This window comes from Oryctolagus cuniculus, chromosome 1 (assembly GCF_051225735.1).
Source record: "Oryctolagus cuniculus isolate XC-2025 breed Fujian yellow rabbit chromosome 1, ASM5122573v1, whole genome shotgun sequence".
Lineage (NCBI taxonomy): Eukaryota > Metazoa > Chordata > Mammalia > Lagomorpha > Leporidae > Oryctolagus > Oryctolagus cuniculus.
Window position 1 is genome coordinate 29718760 of NC_142867.1, and position 18232 is coordinate 29736991.

An 18232-nucleotide genomic window follows, 5' to 3' on the forward strand; every position below is an offset into this window, starting at 1 on the left:
AACTGATAATGTCTTTGCAGACAGAATGATTTGGGGTACAATTTTCTTCATATGAGGATAAAGAAGTCCATGTTTAAGTCAAGCTACAGAATGATGATGTGTTCCTTGGGGAGGATGAAGCAGACTCTCAGGTCAGGGTGTCAAATTGCTCTGCTCAGTGCTGACACAGAGCCAAAGAACTGCCACATAACTACAGGTATAATCACGGATGATTGGACAGACACTTGAGGATAGCACAGATCTATAGAAGTGATTGTGTTGTAATTACAGCTGCCTTGTTGAGTGTAGTCAAGTCTCTCATCCCTCCTAGCTTAAAACTGTGCTGAGGGGCTGGTGTTGTGGTGCAGCAAGTTAAGCCACCAGCACCCCATAGGGTGCAGGTTTAAGTCCTGGCTGCTCTACTTCCCATCCAGTTCCCTGCTAATGGCCTGGGAAAGTAGTGGAAGATGGCCCAAGTGCCTGGGCTCTTACATCCATGTGGGATACCTGGATGAAGCTCCTGGCTCCTGGCCACTGCAGTATTTGGGGAGTGAACCATGAGATGAAAGATCTTTCTCTCTTTCTTTCTCTCTCTCTCTCTCTGCTAACTGTGCCTTTCAAATAAATAACCTTAAAAAAAACTGTGTTGAAACACACACATAAAAAAATCTTGAGTCGTGGCTTTTAGACTATAGTCAATGAGAGAGCTGTAGGAGGAAGAAAGACAAGGAGACCTTTTGGGAGACTTTGAAAACATAGCCACCTCCTCTGTCACCACTACCACCGCCATTGACACTTGCAGAGAGGTTTCGCTGCATTGGGCTGCAGGGAACGCTAAGGCTCGAAGAGGAAACTGGGAAGAGTCTGCCAAAAGTGAAACATTTGGTGTGAAGTAATAAAAATGTAAACTAATTTCGGTATTTAGTTATCAGCTCTATATATTGATTATGAAAAACTCTCACCCATGAAAAATAGAGTTTGAAAACCATATATGTACCTATTTATTGTAGCCACTTCCAACTTGTATAGGAAGAAGGTGAAATTCAGAGAGACTGAAGTAGCCCCTTGACAGTAGGGACTCCATTTTGGGGCACTTGAGACTCCATTCTGGGGAAGCAACCCCCCCACCGTGAGACTCTGGTCTGAAACTATTATCTCAAATAGTCGGACAATAGCAGTGCACTACATCACCCTTGGCAGAGCACAAAAACCCCCTAGCATGATTGCTCAAGCTTAAAAGTAGAAAGGTTGCACCTGGGTTACCTGGGCTAATAATGAAGATGTGATTTGTCTATGTCTTAAGATCATAATTGCTGATTGTAAGATTTTAGCAACTGCTTAGTAACTGTGTATTCTCTCCCCCCTCCCGATTTTGCGGTTTTTGCCTTTATAAACCCTATACTTTAGTTCCTCGAGGCTCCTCTGTTCTTGTATGTTCAGAGAGCCCCCAACATATTGGATCAATAAATCTTTAACCCTTTGCTGGTTGCATGAGAGAAAGTCTCTTGGAGTCGTTCCTCCGGCGGTGGGTGTTTTCGGAACCTAACAAGACCAAATGACTTGCACAAAGTCACAGACTAGACATGAGCTGAACTGCAGGACACAAGTGTGGTTCAGCACCATACCATGTTCAGTGCTCTTTCCTCTATATTATACTACACTGGAGTACTGATGATGAAACACGTGGTTTAGCAATTGCCTAGCTATGAAGTTTGTTCTGGTGATAATGGGTCAGAGAACAGTTTATAGAAAGTTCTTAGAATTTGAGCTATTTCAAGAAACTCATCAAAACATCTCTAGTTCATTCCCTCCCTGTGTTATACTCAACACTCGTTATTCCAGGAGCTTCTTTGATGGAACATGTTTTCACAACTTGGCCTACATGTCTATATTATCAATACCCTTTGAGAAATGCTCAAAAAATATCAGCAGTGTGAGTTACTATAGCTGCAATGCTGTTGGGAAATTAAGATTTGCAACTTAGGAAAACACACACTTATTTTTCTTGTCCACAGGTCTGCAGACTGGCAAGGGAATCTCTGCTTCATTTTGAGTTTGGGTCTCTTCCATGCAGCCAGTTCTGGGGCATAGGGAGGAAGTGGCTACCCTTGGCAGACTCTTTTATTGGTGGTTACAGGAGCAGTAGGCCAAGTCAAAGAGGATAAAAATTACTTTAAACCTCTCCTACAGTAATATTCACTCACATTCCATTTCCCAAAACAAGTCACTGGCCATGCCCCAAGTACACTCTGCCACAAAGTGGAAGAAGGTGAGTGAAGATTCGCTGAAAAATACTCCAATCTCTCATGTCAGCTAAGAGCATGTTTCCCAAGAAGGGAGATCAAACGTATCTTTCCAAAATTCTTTACATCTAAAATACTGTCCTAGGAGCAGGTGTTGTGGTGCAGCAAGTTAAGCCTCTGCTTGCAATGCCGTCATCCTATATGGGCACCAGTTCAAGACCCAAGTGAACCAGCAGATGGAAGATCTCTCTCTGTCTCTGTCCCTCCTTCTCTCTAACTCTGTCTTTCAAGCAAATAAAAAATAAATCTACAAAATAAAAATACTATCAAATGCATCAATTCGGTCCTAAAAATTCTCAAGAGGGGAGCACCCCAAAGGGACCTTTCTCAAGGAACCCAAGTGGAATGAGAAATGACAGCCTCCAAGCCTAGAGATACCCAAGATAGTGACCATCTTGTTGAGATTGGGATATTTTTAAAAAGTCAACTACTTCACTTTTAATGATTTGCTCCCAATCAAGCCTCTATCTCTTCATAGGGAAAGGGACCTGCAGAGAGAAGGGTTGGATGTGGGTTGTTTGTTGGCTCCTCCCTCAATAATCAATTTCTATTGACAGAATATTGACCAAGATGCAGAGCAGTGCAGCAGCCAGGAACAGAGACTCCAGGGTTTGATAATGTAAGCTTGAGTCTCTCCTGATGCTGGACACATTTGTTCCTCCACTTGCTATATCTTCTCTCCCTTCTCCCTCCTACAGAGAATCCCAGCTTTGCTCTGGAACTCCCTTCCTCAGGACAGTGACCCACCTTCAGTATGAACACCAGGAGACAGATCTCATTAGCCTACAGATAATCCCATTTTACAAATGCCTGGTTTCCAAGTAGGTTGGTGACCTGGAGTGGCCAATGAGTCAAATAGTGGATCTGTGGGGGAAACTTTGCTGGGAAAGAGGCTTCCAGAAAAAATTTTGCCACTCCAAGGAGAGAGCCCTAGGAAGAATCAGTCTCTTTCTTCCCCATGGACTTTACCACATGTGGGAGCCTTCCTTCTGCCTAAGGAAGCCACAAGAAGATGGCAAAGCAGAGATGTGGAAAGAACAGGCATCCTGGGGACACTACTGAATTGCTGAGTCAGCCTCTCCTGAAGCTCCCCCTAACTGTGCCCTCACCTTTAAATGAGATAATAAAGTAGCCTTGTCCAAGACATGGCTTGCAATGAAATATATCTAAACAATGTCTATCTCAGCCAGTTGCTAGCTGTGTGTCTTTGGGTCAATCACTTAATTATTTTACTTTTTTTTTTAAAGATTTATTTATTTATTTGAAAGTCAGAGTTACACAGAGAGAAGAGAGGCGGGGAGAGAGAGAGAGGTCTTCCATCCGATGGTTCACTCTCAGATGGCCACAACGGCCGGAGCTGCGCCGATCCGAAGCCAGGAGCCAGGAGCTTCTTCTGGGTCTCCCACATGGGTGCAGGGGCCCAAGCATTTGGGGCATCTTCTACTGCTATCCCGGGCCACAGTAGAGAGCTGGACAGGAAGTGGAGCCAGCCGGGTCTTGAACCGGTGCCCGTATGGGATGCCGGTGCTTCAGGCCAGGGTGTTAACCCACTTCGCCACAGCGCCGGCCCCAATTATTTTTACTTTTAACTGATACATAAGAATTGTACATATTTATGGGGTACTGTGTGATGTTACAATGCATGTATACATTGCATAATGCTCAAACCAGAGTAAACACATATATCTCCTCAAATATTTATCATTTCTTTATGGTGGAAACCTTCAAAATTCTTTCCTAGCTTTCTTCAAAGAAAAATATACAGTGAAATCTTTGTTATCTATAGTCACCCTACTGGGCATTAGAATCCAGAACATTCTTCTATCTGACTATAACTTAGTACCTGTTAATCAACTTATTCCCATCTCACCCTCCCTCCTACTCTCCCCGGCCTCTGGTAACCACCATAAAACTCTCAACTTCTATAAGGTCAATTTTTCAGATTCCATATATGAGTCAGATCATATGGTACTTGTCTTTCTGTGCCTAATTTGTTTCCCTTAACAAAATAGGCTCTAATTCCACCCACATTATTTTAAATAATATGTCACCCTTTTATGGCTGCATACTATTTCATTGTGAACCTGTACCACACTTTGTCTATCCCTCAGTTGGTGAAACTTAGGTTGTTCATTTCTTGACTGCTGTGAATAGTGCTGCAATAAACATGGGAATGCAGATGTCTCTTCAGCAATTTGATTAATTGACTTGGTATATAAACCCACTAGTGGGATTTCTGGATCATATGGTAGCTATAGTTTTAGTTTCTTGAGGAATTTCTATACTATTTTCCACAATGGCTGTGCTAATTTAAATTCCCAACAATAGAGTGTTCTGCTTCCTTTTTCTCCACATCCTTGCCATATTTGTTATCTTTTATCTTTTTTAGAACGTCCACACTGAATTTCCTTAACTTCATTTTTGCACCAGTACCTGTGTCTTAGAACTGTGGAGAGTAAATGACAATGCAGATGAAGCACTTGCAAATTTGTAGGTGTGGCAACAGCAATGACTTACATGTATGGTTTTTGTCACAGAAAGTTTTGGCATCTTCTAGCAAGAAAAATCAGGTCTGGAACACCAACTGTTCTTTCCATATTTTCCCCAATGTTTAGGTCTGAAATTCCCTGGTTGCTGCTTCTAGGGATTTATAACAAAACCTTTGCAAAGCAAAGGGTCCTATGAGGTATAGGAGCCCCACAGGGAAGATCTATAGGAGTGCTTTGATGTTTTAAATATCACAGAATTAGAGCTTGCCTTTTTTTTCTTTATAAGAAAATACAGATAAGCAAGACAGGAAAAGGGAAAGGAAATTCATACCTGATCCCATTCCACCTCTCAATACCTGGGGTGTCATCTTTCAACTTTTTTGGTGATGGCTGCTTTGGAAAGGGGAAAACAGGTCCCTTTGTGCACTGCATCTAGAGGGTACATTGGTAAAGCCTTTTGTGAAAGGTAACTTTGAAAGATCTTCGAAAAAATAATGTACCTGCATTTTGGTTCAGCAATTCGGCAAGTAGGAATCCATCCCCTAGAAATGATGTTAGTATGCTAGTGGGGTGGGCACATATATATGACTTATAAAGTACCAGGGATCCTTTAGGCCATTCAGCCAATCCTCTTTTTACTTTTGTTGTTGTTGTTGTTGTTATCAGCTTTATTGGGACGTATTCACATCCTTGTGTTAGTCCATTTGGGCTGCTATAACAAAAGAGTGCAGACTCACTGCTTATAAGCAATCGATCCATTTCTCACAGTTCTGGAGGCTGGGGAGTCTCATGTCACAGCACCAACAGACTCAGTGTCTGCAGAAGGCCACCTCTCGGTCAGTGGACAGCTCCTTTTTGCTGTGTCCTTACATGGTGGAAAGGGGGAGGGTCTCCCTGGAGCCTTTCTCCCAAGGACACTAATGCCATTTGGGAGAGCTCTGATCTCATGACCTCATCACCTGCCCAAAACCTCTCCTCCTAACACCATCACACTGGGGGCTAGGATTCCAAGATATGAATGTGGGAGAGGGGAGGATGTAAGTATTTAGGTTATAGCACCTATCACACAATGCAACCATTTAAAGGATACAATGCAGTGGCTTTTAGTGTATTCACATATAGAGCCAACCATTGCCACAGCTAATCTCAGAAGATGTTTATCATCCCCCAAAGAAACCTCACACCCATTCGCTGCCATTCCTATTTCTTTCCTTCTTCCTCAACCCTGGAAGCTCCTTCTCTACTTTCTACCTTTATGCATTTGCCCACTCTGGACGTTTCATGTAAGTGGAATCACACAATAATGGCCTTTGTGACTGGCTTCTTTCACTCAGGTTAATACTTTCAGAGATCATCCAGGTTGTAGCCTGTATCAGTGCTTCCTATCTTTTTAATGCTGAATAATACTCCAGTAGATGGACATACCACATTTTGTTTATGCATTCTTTCGTTGATGGACATGTGGATTATTTCCCACTTTTGGCAACTATGAATAATGTTGCTGAGAACATTCCTGAACAAGTTTTCGTGTGGACATCTATTTTCGTTTTTCTTGGGTATATTTCTCCAAGTGGAATTGCTGAATTAAACTGTGACTCTATATCTGACCTTTTGAGGAACTGCCCAGCTGTTTCTCACAGTGGCTGTATAATTTTACTTTCCCACCAGCAGGGCACATGAGTTCCAGTTTCTCCACATCCTCATCAGTGTGTACCCTTGGGTGTTTTTATTTATTATCTCCATCCCAGGAATGTGCACTGCTATCTCATGATGGTTTTCATGTGCATCTCCCTGGTGGCTGGAAGGAGATATTGTTGTTCCTTTCAGGGCACAGATGAGGAAACTGAGGCACAGAGAGCGTAATTAACTTACATAGCATGGCTTGCAAGTGTACAGATGTGTGTGTGTAACAGTATATACAGAGGGGGCCGGCGCTGTGACATAGCAGCTAAAGCCACCGCCTACCGTGTCAGCATCCCATATGGGTGCCAATTCGAGACCCAGCTACTCCACTTCCAATCCAGCTCTCTGCTATGGCCTGGGAAAGCAGTAGAAGATAGCTCAAGTCCTTGGGCCCCTGCACCCACGTGGAGGACCTAGAGGAATCTCCTGGCTCCTGGCTTCAGATTGGCGCAGCTCCAGCCATTGCAGCCAACTATGGAGTGAACCAGTAGATGGAAGACCTCTCTCTCTCTCTCTCTGCCTCTCCTTCTCTCTGTGTAATTTTGACTTTCAGATAAATAAATCTTTTTAAAAAATAGTATATACAGAGAAGTTTGTAACAGCAGTGTTTGTGAAAAGAAAAATTAGGATGGTACCCATGTCTCAGCAGATTTATCTCCATAGAGAACGACTACGCATCTGTCAAAGAATAAAGAAGTTGCACTTATGTCGACATGGAATGATCTCCAAGACACAGTTAGCGAGAAAAGCCAGCCACCAAATCATATTTATAGTATGAATATACACACGGCCGGCGCCGCGGCTCACTAGGCTAATCTTCCGCCTTGTGGCGCCGGCACACCGGGTTCTAGTCCCAGTCGGGGCACCGGATTCTGTCCTGGTTGCCCCTCTTCCAGGCCAGCTCTCTGCTGTGGCCAGGGAGTGCAGTGGAGGATGGCCCAAGTGCTTGGGCCCTGCACCCGCATAGGAGACCAGGATAAGTACCTGGCTCCTGCCATCGGATCAGCGAGGTGCGCCGGCCGCAGTGTGCCAGCCGCAGTGGCCATTGGAGGGTGAACCAACGGCAAAGGAAGACCTTTCTCTCTGTCTCTCTCTCTCACTGTCCATTCTGCCTGTCAAAAAAAAAAAGTATGAATATACACACAAATTGGAAGGTTGCACACCAAATTGCTCACAATGCCCCCTAGAATGTAAGCTCTGGGGGTGGGCAGAGATTTTTGTCATTCTGTATATGAACATATCACCGATGCCTCAGGATGTAGTGCACAATATCAACTAATGTAGTGCACAATATCAACTGAATGAATACCTGTTGTTAAATGAACAGTTCTTTTGTGGGAGAGGAATGGAAGGCAGAAGTCATGTTTTATTCTGCAGACTCATGTCCTCTATGCATAGATGCATGTAATGATTGTATCTTTCAAAAATTATTTATTCATTCATTTATTCATTTGAGAGGCAGAGAGATGGAGGAAGAAAGAGAGAGTCCAATAGAGTGAGGACTTTCCCCTTTTGGTTCACTCCTCCCCCACCACCAAATGACTGCATGAATGAGGCTAGACTGGGCTGAAGTTAGGGGAAGAAACACAGTCCAGATCTCTCAAGTAGGGTCTGCATTAGCAGAAAGCTGGAGTCAGGAGCCAGGACCGTGCATCTAACTCAGGCACTTGGATATGGGATGTGGGATGCAGGTATCAATTGGCATATTAATTGGAGGCTAAATGCCTGCCCTAGTTGTATTATTTTTGAAAAAGTAAATAAATAGATAATCAGGAATTCTCAGAGCCTTTAGCAAGAAAAATTGAGGACCTCTACCCACTGAGAGTTGGTATAAAATTAAGAAGTGGATGGGCCGGCGCCGCGGCTCAACAGGCTAATCCTCCGCCTAGCGGCACTGGCACACCGGGTTCTAGTCCCGGTCGGGGTGGGACCTCTGCTATGGCCCTGGAGTGCAGTGGAGGATGGCCCAAGTGCTTGGGCCCTGCACCCCATGGGAGACCAGGAGAAGCACCTGGCTCCTGCCTTCGGATCAGCGTGGTGCGCCAGCCGCGGCGGCCATTGGAGGGTGAACCAACGGCAAAGGAAGACCTTTCTGTCTCTCTCTCTCTCTCTCTCACTGTCTACTCTGTCTGTCAAAAAAAAAAAATTAAGAAGTGGTCTCAGTGGCTAGAGGACTCTCAGGCTGCAGTGTCCCTCATTTCAGGAGAGGGCAGCCCCTCCCAGACTAACTCCATCTCTGGATGTTGATTTGCTAGAGGAGCAGATGGGCCTACTCCTGCCCTCCTGGGAAGCCCTAACCTGATCTATAAGTGGCTCTTCCAGTTAGGAGGAATCCAATGCCCAGACACCAGCAATGAATTTTGATTTCATTTTAAGAAGATTTGAAAAATCAATGAGTATTAGAAGAACATGGCCTCGTGTTTTTCCATAGCTTCTCCATATTTGTCTAATTTTTCATTCCTGTTATGTCCTCCAAAGAGGCCCAGAGATCAAGGATTTCTGGTGAAAAGCAGGTGTGCATGTCACATAAGTCAAGGCTAACGAGAGGCTTGCTAGGTTGGGACACCAGGCGCTGGCGACTGACTGTCTTTTTCAGTCAACTCAGGATCCAGGAACCCCCCACACATGACAATTGTTGCAGTGTATAACATTCAAATGGTGAAAATGACAACTTGCATGAAAAATCCTGCTGAACAGAGGCCAGGATGAGAGAACTGCAAGTTGCATGTATGAAGGCTCCCTCACAGCTGAAAGGGAGGTTAAGGGACTGCTTCGCTCTTCTCCATTTTTTTATGAAGCAGGCACAGCTCCAAACACATTCTCTTACTCCATCCCATTTGTCATGCCAGCACGACCCAGGGCCAGCATTGCAGTGGAGTGTGACTGGGTATTACCTTGGACTTCTCACACACAACTACTCCATCACCAAGACATAGCTTTCACTCCGAAAGAATTCTGTCCACTTTGTCTTTCTCCATTGTTACTGTTTGAGATCCAGGCACCATCACCACATGATGCTTCCTGAGCAGTATTGCTGCCTTAAGGTCTACTGGCCTCTGATTCCTCCCTACACAGACACCAAATTAGACTCAAGGTGTGGTATGCTGTAGTGGTTAGGGGAGCCTGGGCTCTCTAGAGCCAGATCCTGGCTCTTCCAGATATGTGACCTTGAGCAGGTTGCATAGCTCCTGTGTGCCTGTATGCTCATCTCTAAAACACAAATGCTAATTTGTATTACCCAGTAAAGGTAGAGAAAGGATGAAGTGAGCTAACAATGTGGAGTGCCTAGGGCAGGAGCTCCCGGTGCTAACAACTCTATACTCATGAGCTCACCTCTGTGTGAAACCCAACTGCCCACCACCACCTGCCCCTGCAATACTTATACTATGATAGGACAAAGTCCAGATTCCCCTGCCCCCTACAAGGCTCTAGAGGAAACCTACCCATCTCTCCCTTCTTACCCCTCATTCTTTGCCTGCTTTACTTTATACACTCGCATTCAGCGTCTCCATCCCTCTTGCAAAACAGGCCACCAGCCTGCAGATGCTCTGTTCCCTCTGCCTGAAGTGTGGAGTGTTCTTTCCCAGTGCCCACCCATTGGCCATTCAGCTCTCAGGTCTTAGATGATTATTTCTTTGGGAATCTTCTCTCACTCATCCAATAACAACAAGGGTCCCTTTTTGTGTCCCTACAGTACTTCCCACCCATTCACTTGCAACTTTGTATTCTTAAGCTTTTTTATGAAATATTTCACACAGAAAAGCCAAGAGTCAAAAGAATGCTATCACCGTACTTCAAACTCCCGGTTACTCCCAACAACTGGCAACATTCTCCTGGATTTGCCCTCCATGGTATTTATTTCTTTTGTTTCCCTGTGACTTACAGACATTGTGACATTTCACTTCAAAATAGTTCAACTTGCATCCCTCAAAATGAAAAAAAAAAAAAAAGAAAGAAAGAAGAGGAAGCTGAGAGGTACTCTCCTACCTAAAGCACAGTACTATCATCACAGCTTAATTCATAGTTCCCTAATGTTCTCTAATATCACTAAATATTTGGTCCTTTGTTCAGATTTCTCAGATCTCCCCAGGTCTCTGTTCAGCTCTCCCAGCTGTACTGCTGCTATAGGTTGCATATGCTTTGTCCCCTCTGAAACTTGTGCTGAGATCTAGCCCCATTATGAGATGGTTTAAGGGGACAGATCAGGGATGACCTTTGAGAAGGCTTTGAGAGGGTTCTGAACTCATGAATTAGGCTTAGTTGACTCTGAAATCAATGACTTAAGGGGTTACTAGATTATCTCATACGTGGGTCTGCTCTGAAAGCCAGCTTGCCAAGTTTCTTGCCACATGATGCCCCCTGAGCCACCTTGGGACTCTGCCATCACCAGATGTGAACTGCTGACCTTGGACCAGAGCCATGAGCTGAAATAAACCTCTTTTCTTTATATCTTCCTTACTTAGACTCTGGTATTGTCTTAGTAGTAATGAAAAATGGACTAAGACTATGGCATCTGAGTTGTTCCTTCATTTCCCAGTGTGCATTCCTGGGGTTGTCGGCTCTGTGAGGACTGGAACAGGTCTCCTGCGCTGTCCTGCCCTAGCCCTCAGCTCACTGCCCTCTGGAGGCACAGGTGGAAAGGAGGAACAGTCCTAGATCCTACTTCCTCCAGTGAGGAAGGGACCTCTGCTCCCTCCCAATCCCAGCACAGCTATTTCCCTGTCACACATACACATATACACACTCTGTGTCACATGTACGTATGCACACGTGCACAAATTCAGTCTCATACACACTCGCATATATACACACATACTGTCACACACACTCATACACATACACATACTCATACACTCACACACATACTAACACACATACACAAACTACACATACACACCCTCTTACATACACATACACACATGTACATACACATTCACACATACACACATACACATACTCGCACACATAACACTCACACACATAGACATACTCACACACAGATACTCCCTCTCATACACTTAAACACACATTCACACTCCCTCACACACACACACATCCTCTCATACACTCATACATACACACATACACACACACTTATACCCCTCTCACACACACTCACTCAGGCCCGTCCAGAGGTCCGAGTCAGAAACCTGTGGGCCCTGCTGGATCCCTCCTCCCCCAGAAGAGGGCTCCCGCGCGCGGCTCCCACACCCTCTGCGACTTGACTCCTCCCCAGTTCCTTTCCTCAGCCAGGGCTTCAGTGTTGCCCCTCAGACCCCTCAGCCAGCCTCCTGAATTGTCACCCCCAACATTCCAGCATATTCCTGGCCTGCCTCAGTTTCCATTGGGAAGGCAAACACTCAGGTCGCTTCTCAGCTTCACAACTCCCTGGGCTCCCACCAGGGCCAGCCCCCTTGCTCAGCCTCCAAGACAGACATGGTGGCTCCCCCTCTCCTTCCTTCCCCACTGCAGACCCCTGCCCCTCCCCAGCCTCTGAGCTGGGCCTGAGCACTTCAAAACCACCCGCAGGGTTCCAGGCACATCTCTCTCTCTGTGCCTCTGTTCCCTCCTCCTGAAAGCCTTCCTTCCAGCACCTTACCTTCCTCTGAGAGCCGGGACAGACACTTACATGTCACTTTTCCCAGGGCCCCTTCCTGGAGGGATGCCACAAAGTCCCGAAGAACAACAGTTGTTGGAGAAATAACTGCTGTGTTGGTGAGCAGACGCAGCCACCTTTCCTTCCTCCCTGGACCAAGCCGGCTGCAGCCCCAGCCCATCCCTGTCTGCTCCCCAGGCCCCAACTCCACCCAGCCCTGCCCCACCCAACCCCGCACTGCTGCCAGACAAACCCCAGACACCGCCAGGACACACAGCTTCTACACAGCTGCCAGCCCATTTGTGGTCTGCCCTTTGCTAGGGCAAGATGGGCAACCAGCGCCTGCTCCATTTATTTAAAAAAAAAAATAAAATCTAAACATAGGACTTTTTAAAGAAACAAGTAGCTTTATATTTTGAAGTCCTCTTTAGGCAAAGTACCTCCTGGGAGACAGAAGTGAGAGGACATGGCCCCTCCACCTAGAATGGGACCCTCAGAATCCAATATTGCTTTTATGCACTTCCACAGAAAAAAGATGTTCCATATCTGTTTCATTATTCTGCGAATTAAGTTATGCTGGGGGCTGGCAGTGGAGGATTTTCATGCAAATATACCTCCTTGAATCACTCTGTACCTGAAAAAGCTCTAGATGCACTTGTCACCCCGTCACCAACCCTTGCATTGTGAAGGGGACTGGTGGAGGTGAACTTCATGTATCTTTAACGTTTTAAGAAGGAAATTATTAGCAGCACAGACCAAACCCCAGTAGGCTGAAGCTCTAAGAACGCTGGGTGGGAAAGGCCCAGAGAAGTGAAGAGCAAACTGAGTCAGAGCTGGAATCTCCACCCTTCCCCCTGCCAGCTGCACACTCTATCTTGGGTGAATTCTTCGTCCTTTCTAAGCTCCAAATTCTTCTTCCATATGTGGGTAATAATATCTTTCTCCTAGGATTCCTTTGGAAAATGAAATGAGATCTTGTTTGTGTAGCAGGATGTCAAAACTATTTTGGTCCCAGTTTGGGCTGAAGGACAATAGGTGACACATTCCAAAGTGAGCTATGATACTACCATGCAGGACTTTGGAAAGAAGTGGCCTGAAACTGATGTCACTCCCCTAACTGCCCACCTCCTGCCTACAAAGGAGGTTGGCCTAAGGAAAACAGCTGGGGCAGCAGAAGGGGAATTGTGGAGCAAACAGCAGGTGTACATCAAGTCCTAATTGCCTTCTCCCATCGCCCAATCGTGGCCTCAAGGGAGTACAGTGTCCCTGGAGCTCGTATGTCACTGAGGGTTGGTGCATGAATCATGTCTGAGAAATTCAATGTGTAAGAGCCACAGGGTGGCCTGCTGGAGTGAGCAGGGATACAGGGAACTTGAGTATTCTCCATAAGGCAGAGATGTGCCCTGGACAACCTGCATATTTTGTAGGCCTATTTTAACAGGTCCACCAGGGGGAGTAGAGACTGCAGCGGAAAGCAGCTGGCAGTACTGACTTGCATCCTTCCAAAATGCCTATGTTGAAGCCCTTGTCTCCTAGGGCTTCAGGATGGGCTGGTTTGGAAGTAGGGCCTTTTTAGAGAGAGTCTATTAGAGTGGGCCCTGATCCAATAAGACTGGTGTCTTCCTAAGGGCAAACATGGATACAGAGATACCCAGGGATATGCACAGATACAGAGGGAAGAGCGTGAGAGGGCACAGCAAGAAGGTGACCATCTGCAAGCTGAGGAGAGATGTCTCCAGAGAAACCAAACCTGCTCACACCTTGATTTTGGATTCACCATCTCCAGAACTGCGAGAAAATTCATTTCTGTTGTTCAGGTCACCCAATCTGGTGGTATTATGTTGTATTAGGGTGGCTGAAATGCCTGGAACCTAAGGAAGGAGTTGTAGGCAACTGGCCAAAGAGATCCCCAAAGGTGAGGCTAGAGGATGGTCTCTGAGCTACACAATTATGCCAAGAGACAAAGAATCAGACTCAAAATCCACGGGCCCAGCACGAGGAAGCCAACACAACACAGCATTAATCATGTAGAGACTTTCGGCTCCTTTCTTGCTTCTTCCCTTATCCCCTGCCAGGGGTCAGAATCCTCAAGGAACCAGTGGGGGAAGACAGAAGCTTAAGGTGGGAACCAGAAGCTAACCAAAGACTTCCTTCCCAGCGGTAGGTCCCACCCCTGGAGGAATCAGGGAAGCATGGGCTGGAAACCAAGTATAAAGGTCTGGCTACTCCACAAGACATGAGCATCCATTGCTGAACTGAGACAGAGCTGGAGCTGGAAGTGGCTGATGCAGTCTTCCTTCCTGAAGGGCAGCCAGCAGGGTCACAGACCTGCCTTAGATTTCATCCCAGGGCAAGGAAGAGTGAGGCCCCACAGAAAATACCTGGGGATAACCATGATAGGCAACAATAAACTTGGCTTTCTGAATGTACTCCGTGAGTCCTGTTTATTTAATCTGTGTCCTCCTACACTCAAGGCCACTTAGCCCAGTCTCCTGCCGAGTGATAGCATGCAATAAGCAATTATTATCATTGCCAGTTCCTTCACTGACACCATTGAGCAACTCCATCTTCTTCCAGCAAAACAAAAGCTTATGACAACAGACACAGATCCACGTTCCTGAGCTCCCAACTTGAGTTCAAGATGTCCTGTGAAACCAGAGACTAAATGCCACCCTCTATGCCTCATGACCCAGAGAGAGAAACTAACTTTAAACCACCAGGACTGGGGAAACCAGAGAGTGATATAAGACTCCAGAGAATACAGAGTTCAAACCCAGGCTCAGCCATTTCACAGCTGTGTGACCCTGGGTGAATGACCTAACTTTTCTGTACTTCAGTTACCTCTTTTCTAAAATAGAGATAATAAGACATCCATCTGGTAGGGGAATTATATGGAATACATGAGAAAATGGATACAAAGCCCTTAGAACATTGCCTGGCATGGGACAAAGGATTCGATACACACAGTTCACTGCACTTCCTTGCCTCTTAAAAGGGAACCTTGAAACGAAGGTGGTGCCTTAAAGATGCCATAAAGATGCAAGGCAATAGCATGCAGATTGTCCAACCAGTCTGCCCAGGTTTCCACCAATCAAAGCTGTGAGGTCCATGGTAGAAGTGCTTGCTATTTCTGTTATTTATCCAGAGAGATATAAAACAGTAATATGCTTACATACACAATACACACAGTAAGAGTTTCATAGTAGCAGCTATTATTAAAAGAATGGTTACTTCAAGAAACATGCATAGGCCCTAAAAATTCTGGTCATCCAAAGACATCAGACACATTGAATGAGGACCAGAGAGGCAGGGAATATTTCTCTTGCTGGGAGGCTGCTGAACTTGAATTCAATCACTTTTTCTTGTTTATTTACCAACAGAAGGCAGCTCTGAAACAAGCAGGGCAGCTTGAACCCAACAACTCATCCTCCATGGGCCAGACCCTTAGCCATTGCCACAGTAATCATCCCCACCCCCACCTTCACCCTAAGCTGCCACTCTCTCTCTTGAGTTACCTGGTCTGGTTCCTTCCTCCACGGCAGGTCCTACCTTGCAGGGGACAGGTGAGGAGCCAAGGTCTTCCAGCCTCCTGAGAAGCTAACATTTCAACAGGCCCAGCTGTCTGCACCTGGCTTGCTGCTCACTGGCCAATGGCCTGAAGACTGATAGAGAAGCAGGAGGAAACTATGAAAAGCTGATATCCTCCACAGGAAATCATTGTTTAGCCAATTGCAGGGCTGAAAAACAAGTGTAACATCGGAGAAAGGAGGGTAAAGTGCCATTCAAGGCCATTGTCACAGCCGCTGCTCTATGTATTAGGGAAACAAAAGGGGCCTGTGTGTGTGAGGACAATGCTGTTGTGTTACCAGCCGCTTTGGTGTTGCTCCTGGGGACAGCGGACAAGAAACGAGGCCACCGTGCTTTCCTTACTCCAGTCTCCTCTGGACGTCACTAAACATAGCAATCAAAGCAACGAGAGCCAGGAGTGGAACCATGGGCCTAGGCCATGGTCTATAATGAGGGGGGCAAGGGACACCTCTTCAGTAGTGACCAACTGCTTCTTTGCTAGAATACACATGGCAAATCTTAAATGCCCCCTTGTCTTCTCTTACCAACTTTCAGGGACTCACTACAAGTTGATAAGAATCATAGCTATCATTTCTTCCAACACAAATGAAGGGTGTTCAAAAAATTCATGGAAAATGTATAATATGAAGAAACTATGCATGGATTGCAAAATTTTTCTGCAATAAAATAAACTTCAGCTTTAATTCCAATTTTCCACAAACTTCTTGAGGCACACTCATATGTCATCTGTCCTGAATCCTGTTTTTGTAATGGGACACCTGGCTGGGGTCAATCCCCTGCCATGTAGCATGTTAGTAGCATGTGGTTAGGTGAGGTGATTCATTGTGTGCCTCTCACGCATTGAACCCCCATCATAGACCAGACACTACGCTATGTGCAGGCTTTCAGAATTACCTTATTTGCTCCTATCTGCAAGTCCTGACTTTGCCACTATGACTCACGGACTGTGAGGATTTTTTGTGAGTCTTGGTTTTTCCTATCTTTGAACTGGGAGTACTACTGGGTTACTGTGAGAATTAAATGAATTAAGACAGACAAAACTCTTAGAAGAGTGTTTATCCCATAAAAAGTGATCAGGAACCATGAATGGCAGAACCATGAGTGGTAGATGCCCACATTGTCATACAACTTGCTCAGATTCATGAGGTGATGGCATGGAAATTCAGAATTTTAGGTACCCATATTTAGTCCTGCCACCTACTATGCCTGAGTTTATTCCATGAAGGAAACCAAGCACTAACAATACTCTCCAAGATGTGCCAGATGACAAATGTGTGGCAAGGACCCATTATGATATATCAGTGAGTCATGAGGCCTATGGGGTCTACAGAGCACAGGCCAGTCTTCAGGGGACAGCCAGGGCTCAGTGACAGCCAACATGGAAAGGTGGGCACAGCATGGCCAAGCTTACCGATTTTCAAAGACAGGCTAGTAGTCTAAACTTTGGTGTTTGTTTCCCAATTTTGAAACACTAGACCAAACACAACATTGTTAGTGCACAGTATGCCCACCTCATGCAGCTGTGATACCTGCTCTGGCACAGATGGCACTTTGAAGCCAGGGCATCCTTGTTAATACTCAAGAATTTTTATCTCCAACTTGCCTGCATCTCTTGAGTGCTAAGCTTCTGAATGTTTCTTTTCCTCTCCCCTAAATGCATAAGTTGAAACCTTAACCCTCAAAGTGGTGGTATTGGGAGGCGAGGGTTGTGGGGAGGGGATTTTGGAGGGTGATTAGTTCATGAGGATGGAGCCCCGAGTGTGTTAGTGCCCTTATTAAAGAGACCCAAGAGAACTCCCTTGCTCCTTTCTGACATGTGAGAATATGGCTAGAGGTTGCCAGACAACTAAGAAACTGCCCTTACCAACCAAGGGATCAGTTAGTGCTTCCATGTTGGACTTTCTAACCTCTGAACTATGACCAATACATTTCTGTTATTGACAAATCACCCAGTTCATGGTATTTTGTCACAGTAACCCATTTGGACTGAAACCCAGTGAGTTCATCGGGCCACTTCCAATTGATTCCTTGACCTAAAGTAGATTTCAGAAGAACTGAGCAGCAACTTCTCCCTGCAACTCACCTTCGTATCAGTCCATATGTTGGGGGTAAGGAAACAGGAAACCAGAGACATGAAGGGGGAAGTAGGGAACTCTCCGTAAAGGATCTTAGCTCCTTGGCCTAATCCACCCCCTGCAGGCACTCCTCTGATAAAGAAGGCAGCCAGGACTTAATGGAGGGACCAAGGGTTAAGCTCCCAGAACCTCCATCAGTCACCACAAATGAACCTAAGTAGTCTAAGTGACTAAATGTGCTTGCTATGCAAATGCAACTTCCAGACAAGACTGCTCACAATGAGATACCACTTCAAACCCACTAGGATGGCTATAATCAAAAAGATAATAGTCAGTGTTGGGTGATGATGTGGAGAAATTGGAACCCTCCTACACTGCTGTTGAGAATGTAAAATGGCATGGTCACTCTGGGAAGCAACCCGGCAAATCCTCATAAAGTTCCGTGTAGAGTTACCATCTGATCCAAAATTCCCATTCCTGGGCATGTAGCCCAAGAGAAATGAAACACACAGCCACATA

The 18232-nt window shown here is 45.6% G+C and overlaps 1 protein-coding gene across 7 annotated transcripts in view; it reads right to left on the bottom strand.

Moving 5' to 3' along the window:
• Positions 1-15738, bottom strand: part of PRR5L (proline rich 5 like) — a 199814-nt gene extending 184076 nt beyond the window's left edge. For 4 of the 7 annotated variants that reach the window (XM_089309549.1, XM_089309544.1, XM_089309558.1 and 1 more), the window contains exon 1: positions 15566-15734. The gene's annotated coding sequence lies outside the window, so the exon portion shown is untranslated. Of the gene's footprint in view, positions 1-15565 lie in introns of all 7 variants that reach the window. The other 3 variants (XM_089309592.1, XM_089309597.1, XM_089309565.1) reach the window with 2 other exon arrangements.
• Between the last annotated feature and the right edge of the window lie 2494 nt (positions 15739-18232).